At 44.1% G+C, this 18668-nt stretch overlaps 1 long non-coding RNA gene across 3 annotated transcripts; it reads right to left on the reverse strand.

Annotated features, from left to right (window-relative positions):
• Window positions 1-687: 687 nt before the first annotated feature.
• LOC132461191 (uncharacterized) lies at window positions 688-5038 on the reverse strand. 3 transcript variants are annotated; one of them, XR_009526539.1, is made up of 4 exons: window positions 4098-5038; window positions 3565-3698; window positions 1520-3392; window positions 688-1408 (listed from the first exon to the last, which is right to left on the reverse strand). It is a non-coding gene; the product is annotated as an uncharacterized LOC132461191 (long non-coding RNA). The 3 variants fall into 3 exon arrangements; XR_009526540.1 differs by having other exon boundaries at window positions 1520-2480; window positions 3245-3392; window positions 3565-5038; XR_009526538.1 differs by having other exon boundaries at window positions 3565-5038.
• Window positions 5039-18668: the final 13630 nt, after the last annotated feature.

The following is an 18668-nucleotide window of genomic DNA, read 5'->3' on the forward strand; positions in this document are numbered from 1 at the left end:
TAAGGCTGGGGTGGCTTTGCTTGAACCGGAGGACGTTGAGGACGATGACGACGAGGAAGATCGGTGTGAGGACGGCCTCCCTCATAACTACGCGGCTGGTTTTCATGCGCGTCGAAGAGTGACTGAGACTTTTTTTTAACCCCCTCCACCCTCCCACATGTCACTAAACATTCCCGTCAACGTGACCAATCCCCACCATATCCCAGCCTTTTGCCTGCTCCTTTGCTTGTTTTTTATAAAAAAAAATATTTCTTTATTTTTAATTTTTTTTTATATATATATTTTTTTTACATTATTTTATGCTACGTTTTATGAGTGGCCATTTTAACATCTTTATTAATAAATTAATTAATAATCTTTATTAATTACCAAACTAAGAACATAAAGGCGCAATGCGTTTTAATAAAACGCATCCAATAGACGGAATGTCCGATGGTGACGCCACTGAGGCTATAGCTGACGATGCTCTTAGCGTCCTACGAGTACCTACGAGCACCCCTGGAGTACTCGTTAGCTACGAGCGTTTTCAAGACGTTCGTTCCCAACGATGCTTTCGGGAAACGCGGTGAAAACTCTACGATGCCCTTTCGACGCACTTCACGATCCACTTAGGCTAACGACGCTTTCGGGAAACGGGGCCCTGGAATACCCCACAGGTTGTTGGGAACTACCAGAGCCCGTCTCATATTAGACATTCTCTGGAACTACCAAATCACTACAACCGTGCCCACAAATGATGACGCCATTGTCAGAGGAGGGGCTAGGAACCTGCGCACGCCGATTTAAGTAGCCGATCTCCGGCTAGACATAAGCCGAAAAACTGCTCCCGACCAGGTTTGGTTGCGAGCATAAGTCACCATGGTGATACAGCGACGCTAAAAGAGATCGACTTTCGTGGTACAACTAACCCAGGCTTTGAGCTCAACATACCTCGCTAACCCTCTAAGCGAGCTTCGTGGTACAGGCCCCAGGCAAATCAAACTTTTATTTGGCCACTTGGGAGCAGTGCAACAAGCTGTAAACAAAACATACACATTGATAGCTTAAGGTGACACAATAACAGAAAAGTCACCTGCAAGAAAACCTAAAAACAGACTTGTTAGATGCTGAAATGTCAGTGTCCACTTCAGAAATATTGGTTATAACAGCTCTAACTACAAGTTATAAATGGTCAATCACTAGTACTCTTATCTGTATGACAAATCATACATGATTACAGCATTTCTCGAAGAATGCGTACTGTCTCAATGTAAATTGGTATTGTCTCTGGCAATGATACAGCCGGATTTGGCAGTGTTGCCAATTCTGCCACAGACAGGGCCCGGGGCAGCTTCAACTCAGGAATGTGAACTCCGTCTGTCACAGGTCTCTCTGGCCCTCTCCAGTTAACTCTGCATTCGTCATGTACCTGGAATTTAGGTGTTTATTAGGTGTAAAAGTGATTTTTTTTTTATTTCTGGCAAGGTTACATATTTTGAAATAAGTGAAAGGCACTATATTGATTAAAATTAAAAATCACCTGACAAAAGTTTGTCCTGTTCCCCTCTCTTGCTTTGCTCCACCACAGCTGCAGAGGGGATTGGTTTCTGGCGGTTCTTAAGGAGTGGTTGTTCCATGCTCTCTGGAATTGTTGCAGATGTGACTGGATATGCGGCATGTAACATCTATGTAAAGCATAGGGGTCTGTCTCCTTGTCTGGATTAAGCCATCCCTCAGCTTCCAGACGATGAAAAGTGGTATAGAAGAGATCGATGACATTTTCAAATACATCTCTCCACAGCCACAGCCAATTCTAAAAACAAACAAAAATAAAAACAGCTAGTCAAAAACACAAACAGGTCAGTTTCACCATTCACTTGTCATTGGCATCTTTTCATCGACATACTGCTGATAACAACGATTGGAATATATCATTTTTAATTTCAACTATAGTATATAAAATTTAACAGCCCATTGTGTGGTTGGCCCAGTCTTCCCACCTTTTTAAAAAAAAAAAAATTATGTTCGGTTTGGCCATGCCTCCAGACTCTCATAGTTTTGGTTAATTCATGGCAAACTTTTGTAAATAAAATCTCTTGTTTAAAAATAATCCTCAGGATGGTGTCCTCTGTATATGTTGCTGATCACAAGCTTGAGCCAAAAGGTTTATTTTGTTGTGGCCGTAACAATTACTATAATGCAAATATCTAGAAACTCAACTAATCAAATTACTTTATTGGTGTGTCAAGCACCTCTGATTGTGGACACTTCTTCCAGCAATGTGAGAGTTGCTATTGAGTCCACGACTGGTCACCATGAAGCGTGCCACCAGAATGTTTTCCCCTCCCTTATCCGAGCGGACTCTAGAGGGGATACCATACTGCTCTACTGCAGACAGGAAACTCTCCAGGACAGTTTGGGCTCTGTTGTTGGTCGCTGCAGTCAGGTAAAGGATGAGCCGTGAAAACCCATCAATACCACCATGCACAACCACTCGCCATCTACAAATATGAAAAAGAAGGTCCTTTTAAATCACTTTCTGGCAGAGGTAGCATTGAAACACACACAATGTGAAAACAAGATGTGGCAAAGTACAACATTTAGATTAAGACCATAACTGAACAATGAAATTGCAGAAAATGTCATCTCCCAGGAATGATGCAGAACCCCTTTAGATAATAAGGATGCAGAACACCCTTCAGATAAAGACAATGTGAATGAAATAGCATCTGGTGCAAAAGAAAAAGCTAAAGCTCACCTTGACTCACTGGCTCTTAAAACTAAATACCAAGCCGTAGCATAACAATTGATTCAGGATTTTTTTGCAAGCAACAGATCAAGTCAATTAAGAAGCACATTACGATTTTTGAAAAATTTGATCAGATCAAGGTCTCGTAAAACTCACTGTGCACCCGCTGTGTATGAATTCTGTGAATCAAATAAACATGCCATGCCTTATTGTTGATTATGGGACCAATGTTTGGTCATTGTTGGGCCAGTGGTGTTTGAGACGATGCAGATTACACACAATACACAGGTAATCAAATAGGATAAAGGATTGCACTAATTGGCAGGGAACCTAAATAGTAAATAGTGCCTACTGGTGAACTTGTTGCTCTTCAGTATTTAGAAACAAATGAGATTCCTGAGTTGTTAGAGTCCACACTACACATGCACTCACACCCTCCTACCAAAAAACACCATGAACTATATAGTCATCTCACTGCCATAAACAGAAGTTGTGAAAGCATTGCAACTGTTCTACCGTATAAGCTTATGGTGGCCATCAATATGCCAAAGGCTGTTGGGAGCTGGAACAGAGTAACATCTTCGCTTTACGGTTCGTAGTGACAGCCTGCGCATCAGTACCCCTTGAGGATCCACACGTCTTAATGATGCCAGCACACGTCCCCCTATAAAAGAAGAGTTACATTAACACATGATGTAGCATACATTGTCCACAATGAGATCATATTTGGACAGTTTATCATAAATACAGTTGTATACATTACTTTCACAGTTCATATAAACTATGAAGATGGGCTATTTAAAGGCATTCTGAACAAATCAGTCAAGTGCTCATACTTTTGACAAAAAGTTGCCTTGATCTCAAGTGACCCAATATCATCTTGTAGCCAGCGCTGGGGTAATGGCGATGAATGTCAGACACAATCACGTCCAACTCCTCGTCACTGATACTGTTGTTCAAGTCATCTCGTCTGAGTGAACAGAAAGTTGCACACTATTAGAACCACAGTTAATAAATAATAAAGTAAATAAACAATATTTAGTTCAATTTCTGCTGAAACTATTTTTTCAAAGTATTAAGTATGAAAATACAGTCAGCTGTTGAGAAATGTAGACCCTGTAGATTCCATAGCATTACACCTAACATTTATCAGGACTTGAATGTAACGTTATATTTCAATATGCTTTCTCAGGATTTGCCATGTTGTATACGAACAAAACGTACTCTAGTGACCAAGCCTACAAAACAGGAAAGGTAGCTATCACCGCTTGTCCTATCTTATCTTTTATCGAAGGACTACCCGCATGGGTTGACAGTTAGCGCTAGATGTCGTTAGCCTTAGCTAGCTAGTCAACTGGAGGTTTCTTACCTTAATCCCCACAGGGCAATCCTGCGATGGAGGGTTTTTAAAGACACACCAAATCGTCTTGCTATCTCCCTGCGCGGGATTCCGAAGGAGATCTGCAGCTGCAACTGGTCTCTTTGCAAGTCAAGAAGACAGGGCTGAATCTCTTGGCGAATTAAATGCTCCACCTCATTCAACTTGGCCCGAACAGCGTCCTCTAAATGGCAGCCGGATGCTTCGAAGTTTTCTCTTAGCTGAAGCAACCTCGTTAGAGCATAGTCATAGTCAACTGGAATATGATTGTCGACATAGTCAGCCAAATGAATTATGGCATTTATTGTGTTAGTCCGTGTTTCTTCCATCTAGTGCTTAAAAAAAACCCACCTTCTCCTTCCCACATCCATGTCATACGTCTGCATATGAGATGCCAGGTGATAGCCAATCAGAGAGCTTGTTACATGGCTAATTTGCATTGCTTTACCTCGTCTCACCAGCGCAAGGACCAAAGTGTCACGGAAAAGCTAAATGGAGAGGCTAATAGGAGAAGCTAAATGACTAAGCTAATCGAATAGCTAATAGGAAAAGGAAAAGCAGCGGGGAAATGGAAATGCAAATGCCAAGGAAATCGCCCATTTAAATGGCGGATTAAAATCTGTATTCTTAATTCAATTTGTGAATCCAGTTATTTATTTCTCTTTTTAAACGGCATTTTCAAATCGATTTTTAAATTGCATCATTTATTTATGAATTCATTAATGTATTTTTAAATGATGTACTTATTGACTGTTTTATGTTGTTTTTGTAAATCCCTTTTTAATTTGAGCTACTTATTGATGGATTCATATTTAATTTGTAAATATTTTTTTTTAATTCCTCTTTTATTGCCCATTAAAAGATCAAATAATGAATTACTTTATAATTTAGTCTATTTCTTTATTACCATTTCCGTGACACTTGTGGTCCTCCATACACCTAAGAGGACGTTGGTACTTAGAAAATCCAACCTCAAGGGCCTCTTGAGAGAAAGTTGGTACTTTTAATAGGAATCTTCTTTAGCACTAGCTTAGTCTCAAGCGTGATTAAATAAAGGCAACTCTCGGGGTCATGCGGTGTACTGAGGCACGAGAGTTGCGACAACGTTAAAACCTGGGCTCCACTTGGGAAACGTTGTTGAACTTAGACTTAGAAAACCCAACCTCGGGCTCCACCGGAGAGAACGTTGGTATTTTTAATAGGCCATTCTTCATCTATTTTCTTTTTCTTCTTTTACTGTCTTTTCTTTTCAAATCTATACTCAGTTGTAAAAGTTATTGTGTTTATTGGACCTAAGAATAAATCTACCTGACTACATTTGTAGTAGGTAAACTCAATCGTTCGAGTCCTTTCCCCTGTCGACTCCTCGACACAGGCAAAGCAGAACGACGAGCCCTCCCAGCTGATCCCCTCACGGTAAGTGGCGCATATTACAAGCAATGGTTGATTGTGACTGACGTGTATAGAGGGTGACAAGGCAGAGACGTAAAAGAGGTTTTGTTAAATTCACAAGGCAAAAGGATACATCATTATTTCGTATTAACCAAGAGAGAGAGACCTTGGTCCCGCTAAACGGACGGGGGGGGGGGACAGGTCTACTCTGAATTCGTATTAAAGTAACTGTTGTGAAGGGACTTAACAGAGTGACCTGGGTCGGACCGGGTTAAGACTGAGTCGAGCCGGACCGAGCGCCTCCGTGAAACAGACGATTCACGGAAACAAGCGGGCTCGACCTAGGTTGGTCCCGGGGAGCGTGCGTGCGACACCCAGACACACACACATACATAAAACACACCCAAGGGCGTCAGTTTGTTTTTAGAAGTGGTGGGGACAATAACCATAAGCTTGAGTGTGGTCTGAAAAGTGCTGGGTACCCTTATCTAAGCTATTCATCCATTCAACGCTGCATTACAATATGCTCTACAGTGTATTGTCAGGTGTTGAAATTATTCGAATATTCGAATACTGGTTCAGAAAATTATTATTTGAAGCTTAAATCAGTATTCGGAGCTGCGTTATTTTTTTTTTCCACGTAGGTGACTTTACCAGAGCGAGGGAGGCAAACTATAAGCGTCAGCGACACCAAGCAGAGAAGCGAGAGAGGTGGAGGAAGAATAGATATCTTGTTTCCCTTTACTTTATAACACAACATTAGCGGGATCTCTGGAGGAAAAGTAATACTTAAAACCTTAGCTTAGTTGTTTGTTTACGTTCGCTGTACAGCGCCGCGCCAATCAACTGTGACTGGCTTGTTGCAGAGCGTGAGCGTCTTGGGAATACCCGGTCAATATAATGGATATAATATGGACACATAAGACAATCAATATTCGGTATTTGTTATGGATTTATTGTACAAATTCCCTGAAACGATGCATGTTCCAGGAGTAATTGAAAAGCTCCCGTAAGGGCTGAGATGACAGAGAACAGCTGATTTGGAACGGAGCAACAGCTGTTCGCTTTCACGGGGAAAAACTAAGGAACTTCTACCTACTTAGGCCTACTAATTAACATTCAAAAAGCTATTAAATCTTCAACAAAATATGCAGATACTGTCAAAATCGGTTCCAGGGAGTATATAAGGATTATTAATGTTGTTTTTGATGGTGTTTTTTTCTGGAACGAGTATTCGAATATTCGCTCGGAAAAACCAACGAGTATTCAAAGCCTGAAAAATGGCATTCGGGCCAGCCCTATGAAGATCCTATTCGAACAATAAAAGTTGAAAACCACCGTTTGTGTTTTGGCTTGTTTTGCAAAACAGCGTTGGAAACACCAGGGTATTGGCTCGGGATATGTAGGCCTAATACTAATACACACAGGACAAAGAACAGTGTTGGCAATTTAACACTTATCTTGACATCAACAGAGTTTACCAGACAAACAATGCCAGACTGTAAAGGGGTTACGAAATGAAACGAGGTACTGAGCATCAGCCTTTTGAAGACGCGCAAGGGCTGCTGGTAGCATAATGTTATGCTGCATTAAAAAAAGAAAAATACAAGCACCCAGAGGAGAATTGCATCTGCCAAATCCTGACCACCAGTAAACACTTGCGAAGGACCAATGTAGACTTCACTCGTTACAACATCATAAGAAAATTGTCCGCAAATAAAATCCCCTTCAGTTTAGGATAATCACACAGGTTATGCGAGAACATATTTATGTCAGGATAGGCCTACCAGGCTCCAAGTCGTCACATATCTCAATCAGACAAAACCAACTATAACCACATTGGCATAGCAATCGCACCGTGTGTAGCTGCTACTAGCTGCAATCTATATATACAACGCATACTAACTGGAGCACCAACCAGAATCAGATCAAAATCGCTTGGGACCGTGGGTAACCTTTGGCCAGGTCATCACGATTCACGAGCAAACAGAACCAGCAGCAAAGTTTACGTAAACCAATTTCTTACCTTATGTGGCCCTCCACATGCAGGCTAGATGACGTATCCATATCGATATCCAGTGTCACAAACATGCTTTTTATAGGAAGCAAAAGGACCGGCTATTTTCTGAATAAAAATGTCAATTTTGTCTGTCTGTCTTGAAACTTCTCCAGTGCGTTCACCCCAAAATGCAACGGGATGACAAGATCCCATACAAAGTGAACGTATAGACGCGTATCGGGCGAATATTTTTGATTTGTCGCGCCACACTTTCGCTGTGCACAGGCAAGCGCGTTCACGAGGATTTGTGGCGTGAAAAATTTCAACTTTGACACGAATTTCGCGTGATGACAGCCAATCAGCGTTCAACAGCGTGGCCACTGAGTGACATGTGTAACGTAACAGCCAATCAGCGTTCAACCGTCAAACTCAGCGCAGTGCAGTCCGGGGTGTACTGCAGCATGGAGGAGAAAGTGATTGTTGCCGTTTGCGACTCTCTGAGCTCTATATATAATAGTATATAATATAATATAATTGTATATATAATATCACGGCCAAAAGCTCTGTGTGCCTCCGGATGGCCGTAGCGCAGGGAGCTCTCGTAGGGATTGGGCTTCTCGGGAGTCGGGGTTTGTTTACCGGCGTTGCCATGGGTTCCGGTCTTGTGTGTTCCAACGGTTTTTTAGGTAGGCCTATCTAATAAATGATGTCTTCAAGCGCGCCTATCTCATGATTTTAGACTCTACGATTTCGGTTGAGTATGTGGGGATTTTTAATTTTTTTTAATTTTTTTTTACACATTTTTAAAAGTGGTGGGGACAAAATTCGTTTTTCTAATAGTGGGGGGGACATGTCCCCCCCGTCCCCCCCGTAATCGACGCCCATGAACACACCCCTGCGGAGCGGTGTGTGTGTGTCGTACGCAATCGTTCCTATAAATCACTGCACGTGCGGTGCCAACACTCGACAGTGTAAACGCTGATGACGGCCGGAGTCCTCTCTCCCTCCCTCCTCCTGTGTGAACGCGAGTGTGTGTGTGTGCGTGTGTGTGTGCCCGTGTTTGGTCGGACCAACTGCAATCAGCTCATTGGGGTCGCTGCTGCTTTGCCAGGCTGATATTGTCTTTCCACGCTACTCCGCTTCACTGCTGCTGCACGCCGCGTTGTTTACTTCACGTGCTTTGCCAGGCTGATATTGTCTTTCCATGCTACTCCGCTTCACTGCTGCTGCACGCCGCGTTGTTTACTTCACGTGCTTTGCCAGGCTGATATTGTCTTTCCACGCTACTCCGCTTCACTGCTGCTGCACGCCGCGTTGTTTACTTCACGTGCTTTGCTGGCTGATATTGCCTTTCCACGCTACTCCGCTTCACTGCTGCTGGAAATGATTGGCTGGAGTTTTTCGAGCCCTGCCCGTTCCACAGATGATTGACTTGTTTAATTTTCATGTCAGTACTTCTAACTCAGTGGCTGTAAGCGGGTTATGATAAGGATTTCAAGTAATTTTGCAAAAATGGCCAAAAAAGCGAATTCCATACCCAACCTTTAATGCCCTCCTCACTTTTAAGGAACATCAATATTACCCAATGCCTCAACCCGAGCAGGAGATTAAATACGATAGCGTCAGATAGCGTCATCTTTGCCGGCCTGCAGCTAGACAGCAACGTTATTGATTAATGAGATGCGTGATCCTTTTCTCGTAAACGAGATCCTTATGTCGTAAATATGATATTTTATCTCGTAATTACGAGATCCTTATCTCGTAATTACGAGATATTATCTCGTAATTACGAGATCCTGAGTGTGCTAACGGCTACATTAGCTGTGAAACTTTTTTTTATTTGGTGAATGCTCAGCGCCACCGTAAAAAGTAGATATTAAAAGTAGAGCTGTCAGTTAAACGCGTTATTAACGGCGTTAACGCAAACCAATTTTAACGGCGTTAAAAAAATTAACACGCGATTAACGTAAATATTTTATTTACAAAAAAAAAAAAAAAAATTTCTTTGGCTCAAAACAAAGAAGCAGTAGCCTGACTGCTATGTTCAAATGACATTTGTTCAAAGCAGTCGTTTAATTGCACTATAGGCTCTTTTTTTGTATCGTCCTGTTTTGATCAGTATATGCCAATGTTGTTATCAATAAAAAATCATTTGCACAAGACAAGCCGATGCACTTCACCATGTTGATAAGAGAATTAAAATGAGAAGAATTATGGGACAAAAAAATCAAGGGATATTTAGCATAGAAAAAGAATTTGCGATTAATCACGATTAATCGTGAGTTAACTATGACATTAATGCGATTAATCACGATTAAATATTTTAATCGCTTGACAGCTCTAATTAAAAGGTAAAATTGTTTTAAAAGTGGTCCGAGTTGGAGTCAAGTCTTAAATCCTCAGGGAGTTCATTCCAGCTATTTGTTGTATAATAACTAAATCCTGCTTTCCCCATGTTTCCCAATTAACAGATTGGTCTCAGAAGATCTTAGTGGTCTTGAAGGCTTATGTAGTGGAATCATATCAGTTAAATATTTCAAAAAAAAGAGGGATTTATAGGTTACGAGCATGATTTTAAATCTGGTTGAAATGTGGAGTCTTGATATATGTTATGTGTAGACCCAGGAAGAGTAGTTGGTGTCTTCTGCATCAACTAATGGGGATCCATATAAAATCGGTAAATCCATATCTATCTATCGATCTATCGATCGATCTATCTATCTATCAACAAGTCCGCAAAATTTTACGACCATATAGGTCGTTTGTACTGCCACGGATTACGACCCACTGGAGCGTATCAAAAACGAGCGCCTCTACAGGTCGCGGGAGGTATGTATGCCACATATATGTTTTTGCTCTGAGCATTTAGGGTTTTAGCCATTTTATTCAGGTGTAAATGATTTAAGATCAAAACTCAAATCAACGGTTGGAAAAAATAACTAATTTTTTGCTAAATCTGTTCATTTGATGAGTAGGCTATAAGGATATAAGGATACAACCCGGTATAAGGATAACGCCCATACACTTTATTATACTTACATTACATACCCGGTATCACGCCAAGGCGTTAAATAGATACGTCTGTCCACATCACAAGGCGTGTTCAAGGTCACGCTTTGCCTGACCAAAGCGTCACCCTGAACACGCGTCCTTCTCCATTCGAAATGAATGGGGGAATAGCACCAACAGCGATACGTTCTCCTAGCATTTGGTGAAATTGTTACGTAGCCATATTAATCGTTATTATCTGAATGGGAAATGCAATATTTTAGGACAGATACACCATTAAACGGGTTTCTAATGACATTTCTAGCGAGAAATTTACATTTTCCTTGCATAATCTTCAGTCAGTGAATGTGTATGATCTTTATTAATCTTTATTATCTGAATGGGAAATGCAATATTTTAGGATCGATTCACCGTTAAACGTGTTTCTAATAACATTTCTAGCGAGAAATATATTTTTTACCTGCATAATCTTCAGTCAGTGATTGTGTCTGATCTTTAGTTTTATAGTTATTAGGAAGATTTAATCGGCTCGCTCGCATGTTTCAACGACGTCAGGTTGCTAGGGACGCTGCTTTCGCTAAACTAGCAGCTCACGTGTTTCCTGCGTTTGTGTTATTAAACCCTCTCCTGGAACCGTCACCTTATCGTGGTGGAGAGGTTTGCGTGTCCCTGTGAACCTGAGAGCTGTGTTGTCTGGAGCCTTGTGCTCCTGGTAGGGTCTCTCATGGCAGAGTGGTCTCAGGTGAGGGGCCAGACAGGTTCATAAAACTCCAATGAATAACGGAAAAAGAGGAGATGTGACCCGGCCCGGAGGAAGCCCGGGGCCCCCGTCTGGAGCCAGGCCCAGACGGAGGGCTCGATGGCGAGCGCCTGGTGGCCGGGTTTGCCACGGAGCCCGGTCGGGCACAGCCCGAACAAACTACGTGGCACCCCCCCTCTCTTCATCCCATGGGCCCACCACCTGTGGGAAGACCCGATGGGGTCGGGTGCGCAGCCACATGGGTGGCAGCGAAGGTCAGGGGTCTCGATGGACCAGACCCGGGCGGCAGAAGCTGGCTCTGGGGACGTGGAACGTCACCTCGCTGTGGGGAAAGGAACCGGAGCTTGTGAGGGAGGTGGAGCGCTATCAGTTAGATCTGGTGGGGCTTACCTCCACGCACAGTCTCAGCTCTAGTACCGTACTCCTGGATAAGGGTTGGACTCTATTCTTCTCCGGAGTTGCCAAGGGCGTGAGGCGCCGGGCGGGTGTGGGGATACTCATAAATCCCCGGCTGAGCGCCGCGGTGTTGGAGTTTACCCCGGTAGACGAGAGGGTCGCCTCCCTGCGCCTAAGGGTTATAGGGGGGAAAACTCTGACTGTTGTTTGTGCGTATGCACCAAACAGCAGCTCAGAGTACTCGGCCTTCTTGGAGACCCTGAATGGAGTCCTGTATGGGGCTCCAGTAGGGGACTCCGTAATTCTGCTGGGAGACTTCAACGCCCACGTGGGCAACGATGGAGACACCTGGAGAGGCGTGGTGGGGAGGAACGGCCTCCCTGATCTAAACCCGAGCGGTCGTTTGTTATTGGACTTCTGTGCTAGTCATGGATTATCCATAACAAACACCATGTTCGAACATAAGGGTGCTCATAAGTGTACCTGGTACCAGAGTACCCTAGGCCGAAGATCGTTGATCGATTTCGTGATCGTGTCATCTGATCTGAGGCCGCATGTTTTGGACACTCGGGTAAAGAGAGGGGCGGAACTGTCAACCGACCACCATCTGGTTGTGAGTTGGATCAGGGAATGGGGGAAATTTCCGGATAGACCTGGTAAGCCCAAACGAGTAGTGCGGGTGAACTGGGAATGTCTGGAGGAGGCCCCCGTCCTAGGTATCTTCAACTCACACCTCCGGCGGAGCTTTTCTGGCATTCCTGTGGAGGTTGGGGGCATTGAGCCGGAGTGGGCGGTGTTCAAAGCCTCCATTGCTGAAGCTGCGGTGACTAGCTGTGGCCTCAGGGTCTTAGGCTCCTCAAGGGGCGGTAACCCTCGGACACCGTGGTGGACTACAGTGGTAAGGGAAGCCGTCCGACTGAAGAAGGAGGCTTTCCGGGATATGATAACCTGGAGGACTCCTGACTCGGTTGCAGGGTACCGACCGGCTCGAAGGGCTGCAGCGGCTGCCGTGTCGGAGGCTAAGCAGCGGGTGTGGGAGAAGTTCGGAGAGGCCATGGAGAAGGACTTTCGGTCGGCACCAAAGTGTTTCTGGAAGACTATCCGGCACCTCAGGAGGGGGAAACGGGGAACCATCCAAGCTGTGTACAGTAAGGATGGGACTCTGTTGACCTCAACTGAGGAGGTCGTCGGACGTTGGAAGGAACACTTTGAGGAACTCCTGAATCCGAATAACACGCCCTCTATGTTGGAGGCAGAGGTTGATGGTGTTTCGTCGTCAATTTCCCTGGTGGAGGTCACTGAGGTAGTCAAACATCTCTGCAGTGGCAAAGCCCCAGGGATTGATGAGATCCAGCCAGAAATGCTAAAGGCTCTGGGTGTTGAGGGGCTGTCATGGTTGACACGCCTATTCAACATCGCGTGGGAGTCGGGTACAGTGCCAAAGGAGTGGCAAACCGGGGTGGTGGTTCCCCTGTTCAAAAAGGGGGACCAGAGAGTGTGTGCCAATTACCGGGGTATCACACTTCTCAGCCTCCCTGGTAAAGTCTACTCCAAGGTGCTGGAAAGGAGGGTTCGGCCGATCGTCGAACCTCAGATTGAAGAGGAACAATGCGGTTTTCGCCCCGGACGTGGAACTACGGACCAGCTCTTCACTCTCGCAAGGATCCTGGAGGGGGCCTGGGAGTATGCCCATCCGGTCTACATGTGTTTTGTGGATCTGGAGAAGGCGTATGACCGGGTCCCCCGGGAGAAACTGTGGGAGGTGCTGCGGGAGTATTGGGTAAGGGGGTCTATCCTCAGGGCCATCCAATCTTTGTACTCCCAAAGCGAGAGCTGTGTTCGTGTTCTCGGCAGCCAGTCAGTTTCGTTCTCAGTGGGTGCTGGTCTCCGCCAGGGCTGCGCCTTGTCACCAATCCTGTTTGTGATATACATGGACAGGATATCGAGGCGTAGTCGTGGTGGGGAGGGGTTGCAGTTCGGTGGTCTGAGGATCTCGTCACTGCTTTTTGCAGATGATGTGGTCCTCATTGGATCATCGGCCTGTGACCTTCAGCACTCACTGGATCGGCTGGCGGCCGAGTGTGAATCGGCTGGGATGAGGATCAGCACCGCTAAATCTGAGGCCATGACTCTTAGCAGGAAACCGGTGGATTGCTTACTCCGGGTAGGAAATGAGTCCTTAGCCCAAGTGAAGGAGTTCAAGTACCTCAGGGTCTTGTTCGCGAGTGAGGGTACTATGGAGCGTGAGATTGGCCGGAGAATCGGAGCAGTGGGGGCGGTATTGCGTTCGCTTTACCGCACCGTTGTAACGAAAAGAGAGCTGAGCCGCAAGGCAAAGCTCTCGATCTACCGGTCGATCTTCGTTCCTATCCTTACCTATGGTCATGAGGGCTGGGTGATGACCGAAAGGACGAGATCGCGGGTACAAGCGGCCGAGATGAGTTTTCTCAGAAGGGTGGCTGGCGTCTCCCTTAGGGATAGGGTGAGAAGCTCAGCCATCCGTGAGGAACTCGGATTAGAGCCGCTGCTCCTTTACTTAGAAAGGAGTCAGCTGAGGTGGTTCGGGCATCTGGTAAGGATGCCCACTGGGCGCCTTCCTTGGGAGGTGTTTCAGGCACGTCCAGTGGGGAGGAGACCTCTGGGAAGACCCAGGACTAAGTGGAGAGATTATATCTCAACACTGGCCTGGGAACGCCTCCGGATCCCCCCGTCAGAGCTGGTCAATGTGGCCCGGGAAAGGGAAGTCTGGGGCCCCCTGCTTGAGCTGCTCCCCCCGCGACCCGACCCCGGATAAGCGGTCGAAAATGAGATGAATCGGCTCGCTCGCATGTTTCAACGACGTCAGGTTGCTAGGGACGCTGCTTTTGCTAAACTAGCAGCTCACGTGTTTCCTGCGTTTGTGTTATTAAACCGTTACTTTATGTAACTTTTAATGATATTGTAATAACCACAGGCGAGGTATTGAGCGAAGTAAGCTTGATAGCAGGTTTATTGGATTCCACAATCGGACAGGCAGGCACAGCTCCACCGGAAAACTACAACAACCAAAACTCCCGCCCGTATGGAAACCCCCGGAACCCCCTCTCAGAAGGCCCGCCCCTTCCTCCCAAACCCTGTGACGCAACAATATCATCTTGTTAGAAACCCGTTTATCTGAGAGCCAACCCAGTCGCCAAAAGCATACGTTGACAGTGTACGTTTTCGTGAACACTGGATTACGTCGCATTTCAACATAAAATAGCGTGCTAAGCACACATACACACACACACACACACGCATGCACGCACGCACGCTAACACACACACACAACACGCACGCACGCACACACACACACACACACACACACACACAATGTATTTCACTGCTAAAAGAACAACTTGGGCTGCTTCTAGGACATTTTGGGTGGATTTTGAACGGTATGTGGGCAGGACGTTTTTTGCAGGCAGGACCTGGCAACCCTGCGCTGTTGCCCGAGGTGCAGAAATGCTCCGGAGCAGATCTGGATCCACCATGGCCAAAATAATTGTCACGAATAGCATTAATAGATTCATGCATTATCATTCAACTTGAACATGTGTTTTTACAGTATAGGGTGGTGGAGGGATGACGTATGTTGGCCAACCCGGAAGTGAGCGTCGACCTGGGTTTCCCTTGACAAAAAGCCAACGGGTTTTTCCATTGGATTTTGGATTATTGCAGAAAAATTCAAGAGAGTCTAGCTGCAGACATCCACCCACACGCTCCAGACATCCACCCACACGCACTTCCGCTGCAGACAGAAACATCCACCCACACGCCGGAAATCGGATAATAAAAAATAAAAATCGGGCGTTACGTAATGTGTTTACATAAATGAACGGGCGTTAAGTAATGTGTTTACATAAATGAACGAAATAAATTAAGTTATAAAATCGGATAAACGCTTCCGGTTTTGGACAGAAGACCTGACACTCGCTGTTGACTTTAAGCTGGAGCTTATGGCTCTTCTCTTTCTGTAAATGCACACACCTTATTCAGAATTCCCTCTGTGTTATACTGCAATCATCTCAATTTAATATTTGATAGGACACAAACTGATACTCGTATTGTAAAGCTGAAGGGCATCTGAGATTGAGGCTAATAATTATTTTAAATACTATGTATGAGTGGACAGGAATAGTAAGAACCATTCCCCTTTAGCTTCAACTTTTTTGACATATTTATATTAGGTCTAGCTATGTTACATTCTGTTTTCTTAATATCATAAGGTTCGACTGCATTCCAACATAATTTATCATATGTTATTAGCACTTTTGCATTCCTAAATTCTTACTCTGAACCATCATTCATTTAATATCTGGCTCTAATTGTCTATAATATTGTCTTACCTTGTGCTGCTGGACCACCTTACTTGCCCATATTTAAATACGACAAACTCAAGTCTGTGTTTTAACTTAAATCCGTGTATGGTTCGTTCTTTGAATATTCCGATTTAAAACAAAATCAGAAAAACCAAATAACAGAGACGTTCTTTGGTTTTTCTGATTTGGTTTTGAAACGGAAAAAGGGCAAAAGGAATCAACAAATAAACGGCAATTCATTTGTGTTTGCGTTTTGTTTGTTGGTTTTTTAAACCCGAAACAGAAAAACTAAAATAGCCTAGATACATTTGTAGGCTACACCAGAAGGAAGAACGCAGCGAGCGAAAAAAAAAAGAGCCTACCACCTAAACCAGCAATAGACTGTCCAATTATATTTAGCCTAAGTTATGGCCGCACTTGAACCATATGGGGATTTTATTCGTGAACTATTTGACAATGACACACGACGAGATCAGTAGCGCTCTAAAGCAATCTGGTGCACCGAAGTGCTCCGTTATGACGGTGAGGAGGTTCTGTGTGGAGCACAACCTTCGAAGAAGAAATCTAGTTTCTGTAGCCTATTGTACAATACGTAAGATACTTGTCATTTAGATGTATTTTAATGTTTGATGACCAGCTAGGTTTCTTAGTAAACAGCCACCTGGAATATCATGGCGATCTTCTCCACGGTCATATCGTCCACTCGCAGACTAAGACTAAGTCGCCGGCTCCCATGCACGGAAAACAATAAAGCTGGCCATTGTAGAATGCGAGACTCAATGGAAAGTTTGAAACGTCTTTATATGTATTTTTTTAAAACCACGTGCCCTTTTCCCGGCATTCATTGTGGTTTTATCTAAATATCACACAAACAAAACAAGCAACTGGATTATTCAGTATTCCCGTTTTGATTTAAAAAACAGAAAAATGCCATTTATTTGTTTATTCCTTTTGCCCTTTTTCCGTTTCAAAAACCAATCAGAAAAAACAAAAAACGACTCTGTTATTTGGTTTTTCTGATTTTGTTTTAAATCGGAATATTCAAAGAACAAACCATACACGGATTAATTTAGCTCTGTGTGTTACCAAAGTGAATAAGTAAAGTCATACAAAAAAATCGATACATTGTAAACGTTATAGCACTTTATTAAGAACACTCAACAGATAACTGAACGAAAAGTGTGACCCGAGGGGGCGCTGTTGAATAATGTGCAACTCGCGCTCCAGACATCCACCAGCACGCAATTTCCGGCGTGTGGGTGGATGTTTCTGTCTGCAGCGGAAGTGCGTGTGGGTGGATGTCTGGAGCGTGTGGGTGGATGTCTGCAGCCAGACCCCTCTCAAAAAATTAGCATCTTTGAAGCACCTCCACAAAAACTGAAAATAAATAAAAATAACTGTGCTCCAAAGAACGAAATGTAAACCAATGCATTCTGAATGGGAGTGTTTCTCCGATTTTTCCATGCTACACAGAACGAAATGTAAACCCATGCAAATAAAGACTGCATGGTCATAATAATTTAAATATCATTATTCTCCTCAGTGTGTAGGGTGGTATTCTATTTTTTTCAACGGGGCTGCATCCAGTCACTTGACCGTCATGGTTGCTATGGTGGTTGCTATCGACCAGCCCCTCTAATCCTTACATGGCTCTAAAAACCACGCGGCAAAGGAGCTGCCGTCCATTGTGTTGTTTTTGTCGTAAACTAGGGTCCGATGGTTAAAAAATAGACAGATATTCCAAGGTATCCTTAAAAGGCAGCTTGGATGTTTTTATTTTCTGCAGTTTAGACTTCTTCTATAACCTATTTTTGAAAGCAAAACACCAAGCTCAATGATTTAACGAGGCAGGGTTATTTGAAACAATTTATTAAATATATATTTGTGAGAGGTCATTCCTTCTCCTGAGTTTGCTTCCTATTTATGTCTAGTGTACAACCCTGTAACACTTTGACTAATCTTTTAGCCCAATTATTACGAAAGAAACGCGAGTTTCTTAATTTGAGAACCAAGCACATTGATTGTGTTCGTTTGAGACCACTTAATAATACAACAAATAACGAGGAAATAGCTCAGGGAATTACATTAACTCATATATTTTCAAACTGTTCATATTTCCATATACATTCACCAAACAACCCTCAAATAAACCCACAGTCCAGATACCCCAAAAGTCTTTTCCGCCGATGTGATCTGATAACCGCGTTAATATGCGGCCTCCATTTGCGTGCCCCTTGCGCACACTCGCACGTTCTCCCTCTAGTTCAAAGCAAACAAAAAAGAATATCCAAACGAAATCCCTGATGTCCCCGAACAAAACTCCGCAAGCAACTGTCTCTTACGTCCGGGAAAAAAATAGGCAATCCGGGAAAGAGACAGGCAAAGAAAAACAAGATGACCCAGGTCGTAACAAAAACCTCCAGCAAAAAATATAAATCGCTCTTACCGACGTATCCAACGAGTCGGCAAGAGTTGTCGACTTTGTCTCCGTGGTTCTTAAAGCTTTCCCACTATTAAGCTTTCTCAGTTGGACTGGCGTTTGTTAGAGGTCCCTCTCAGACTCCCTCCATTCATTCATTACGCGCCAATCCCCTGGCAATTCACTTCCTTGTATTTAAAACCTCTCGAACCTCATCCCCTCAGCTGACAGGCACGTCAGCTGATTT

Source organism: Gadus macrocephalus, chromosome 7, assembly GCF_031168955.1.
Source record: "Gadus macrocephalus chromosome 7, ASM3116895v1".
NCBI lineage: Eukaryota > Metazoa > Chordata > Actinopteri > Gadiformes > Gadidae > Gadus > Gadus macrocephalus.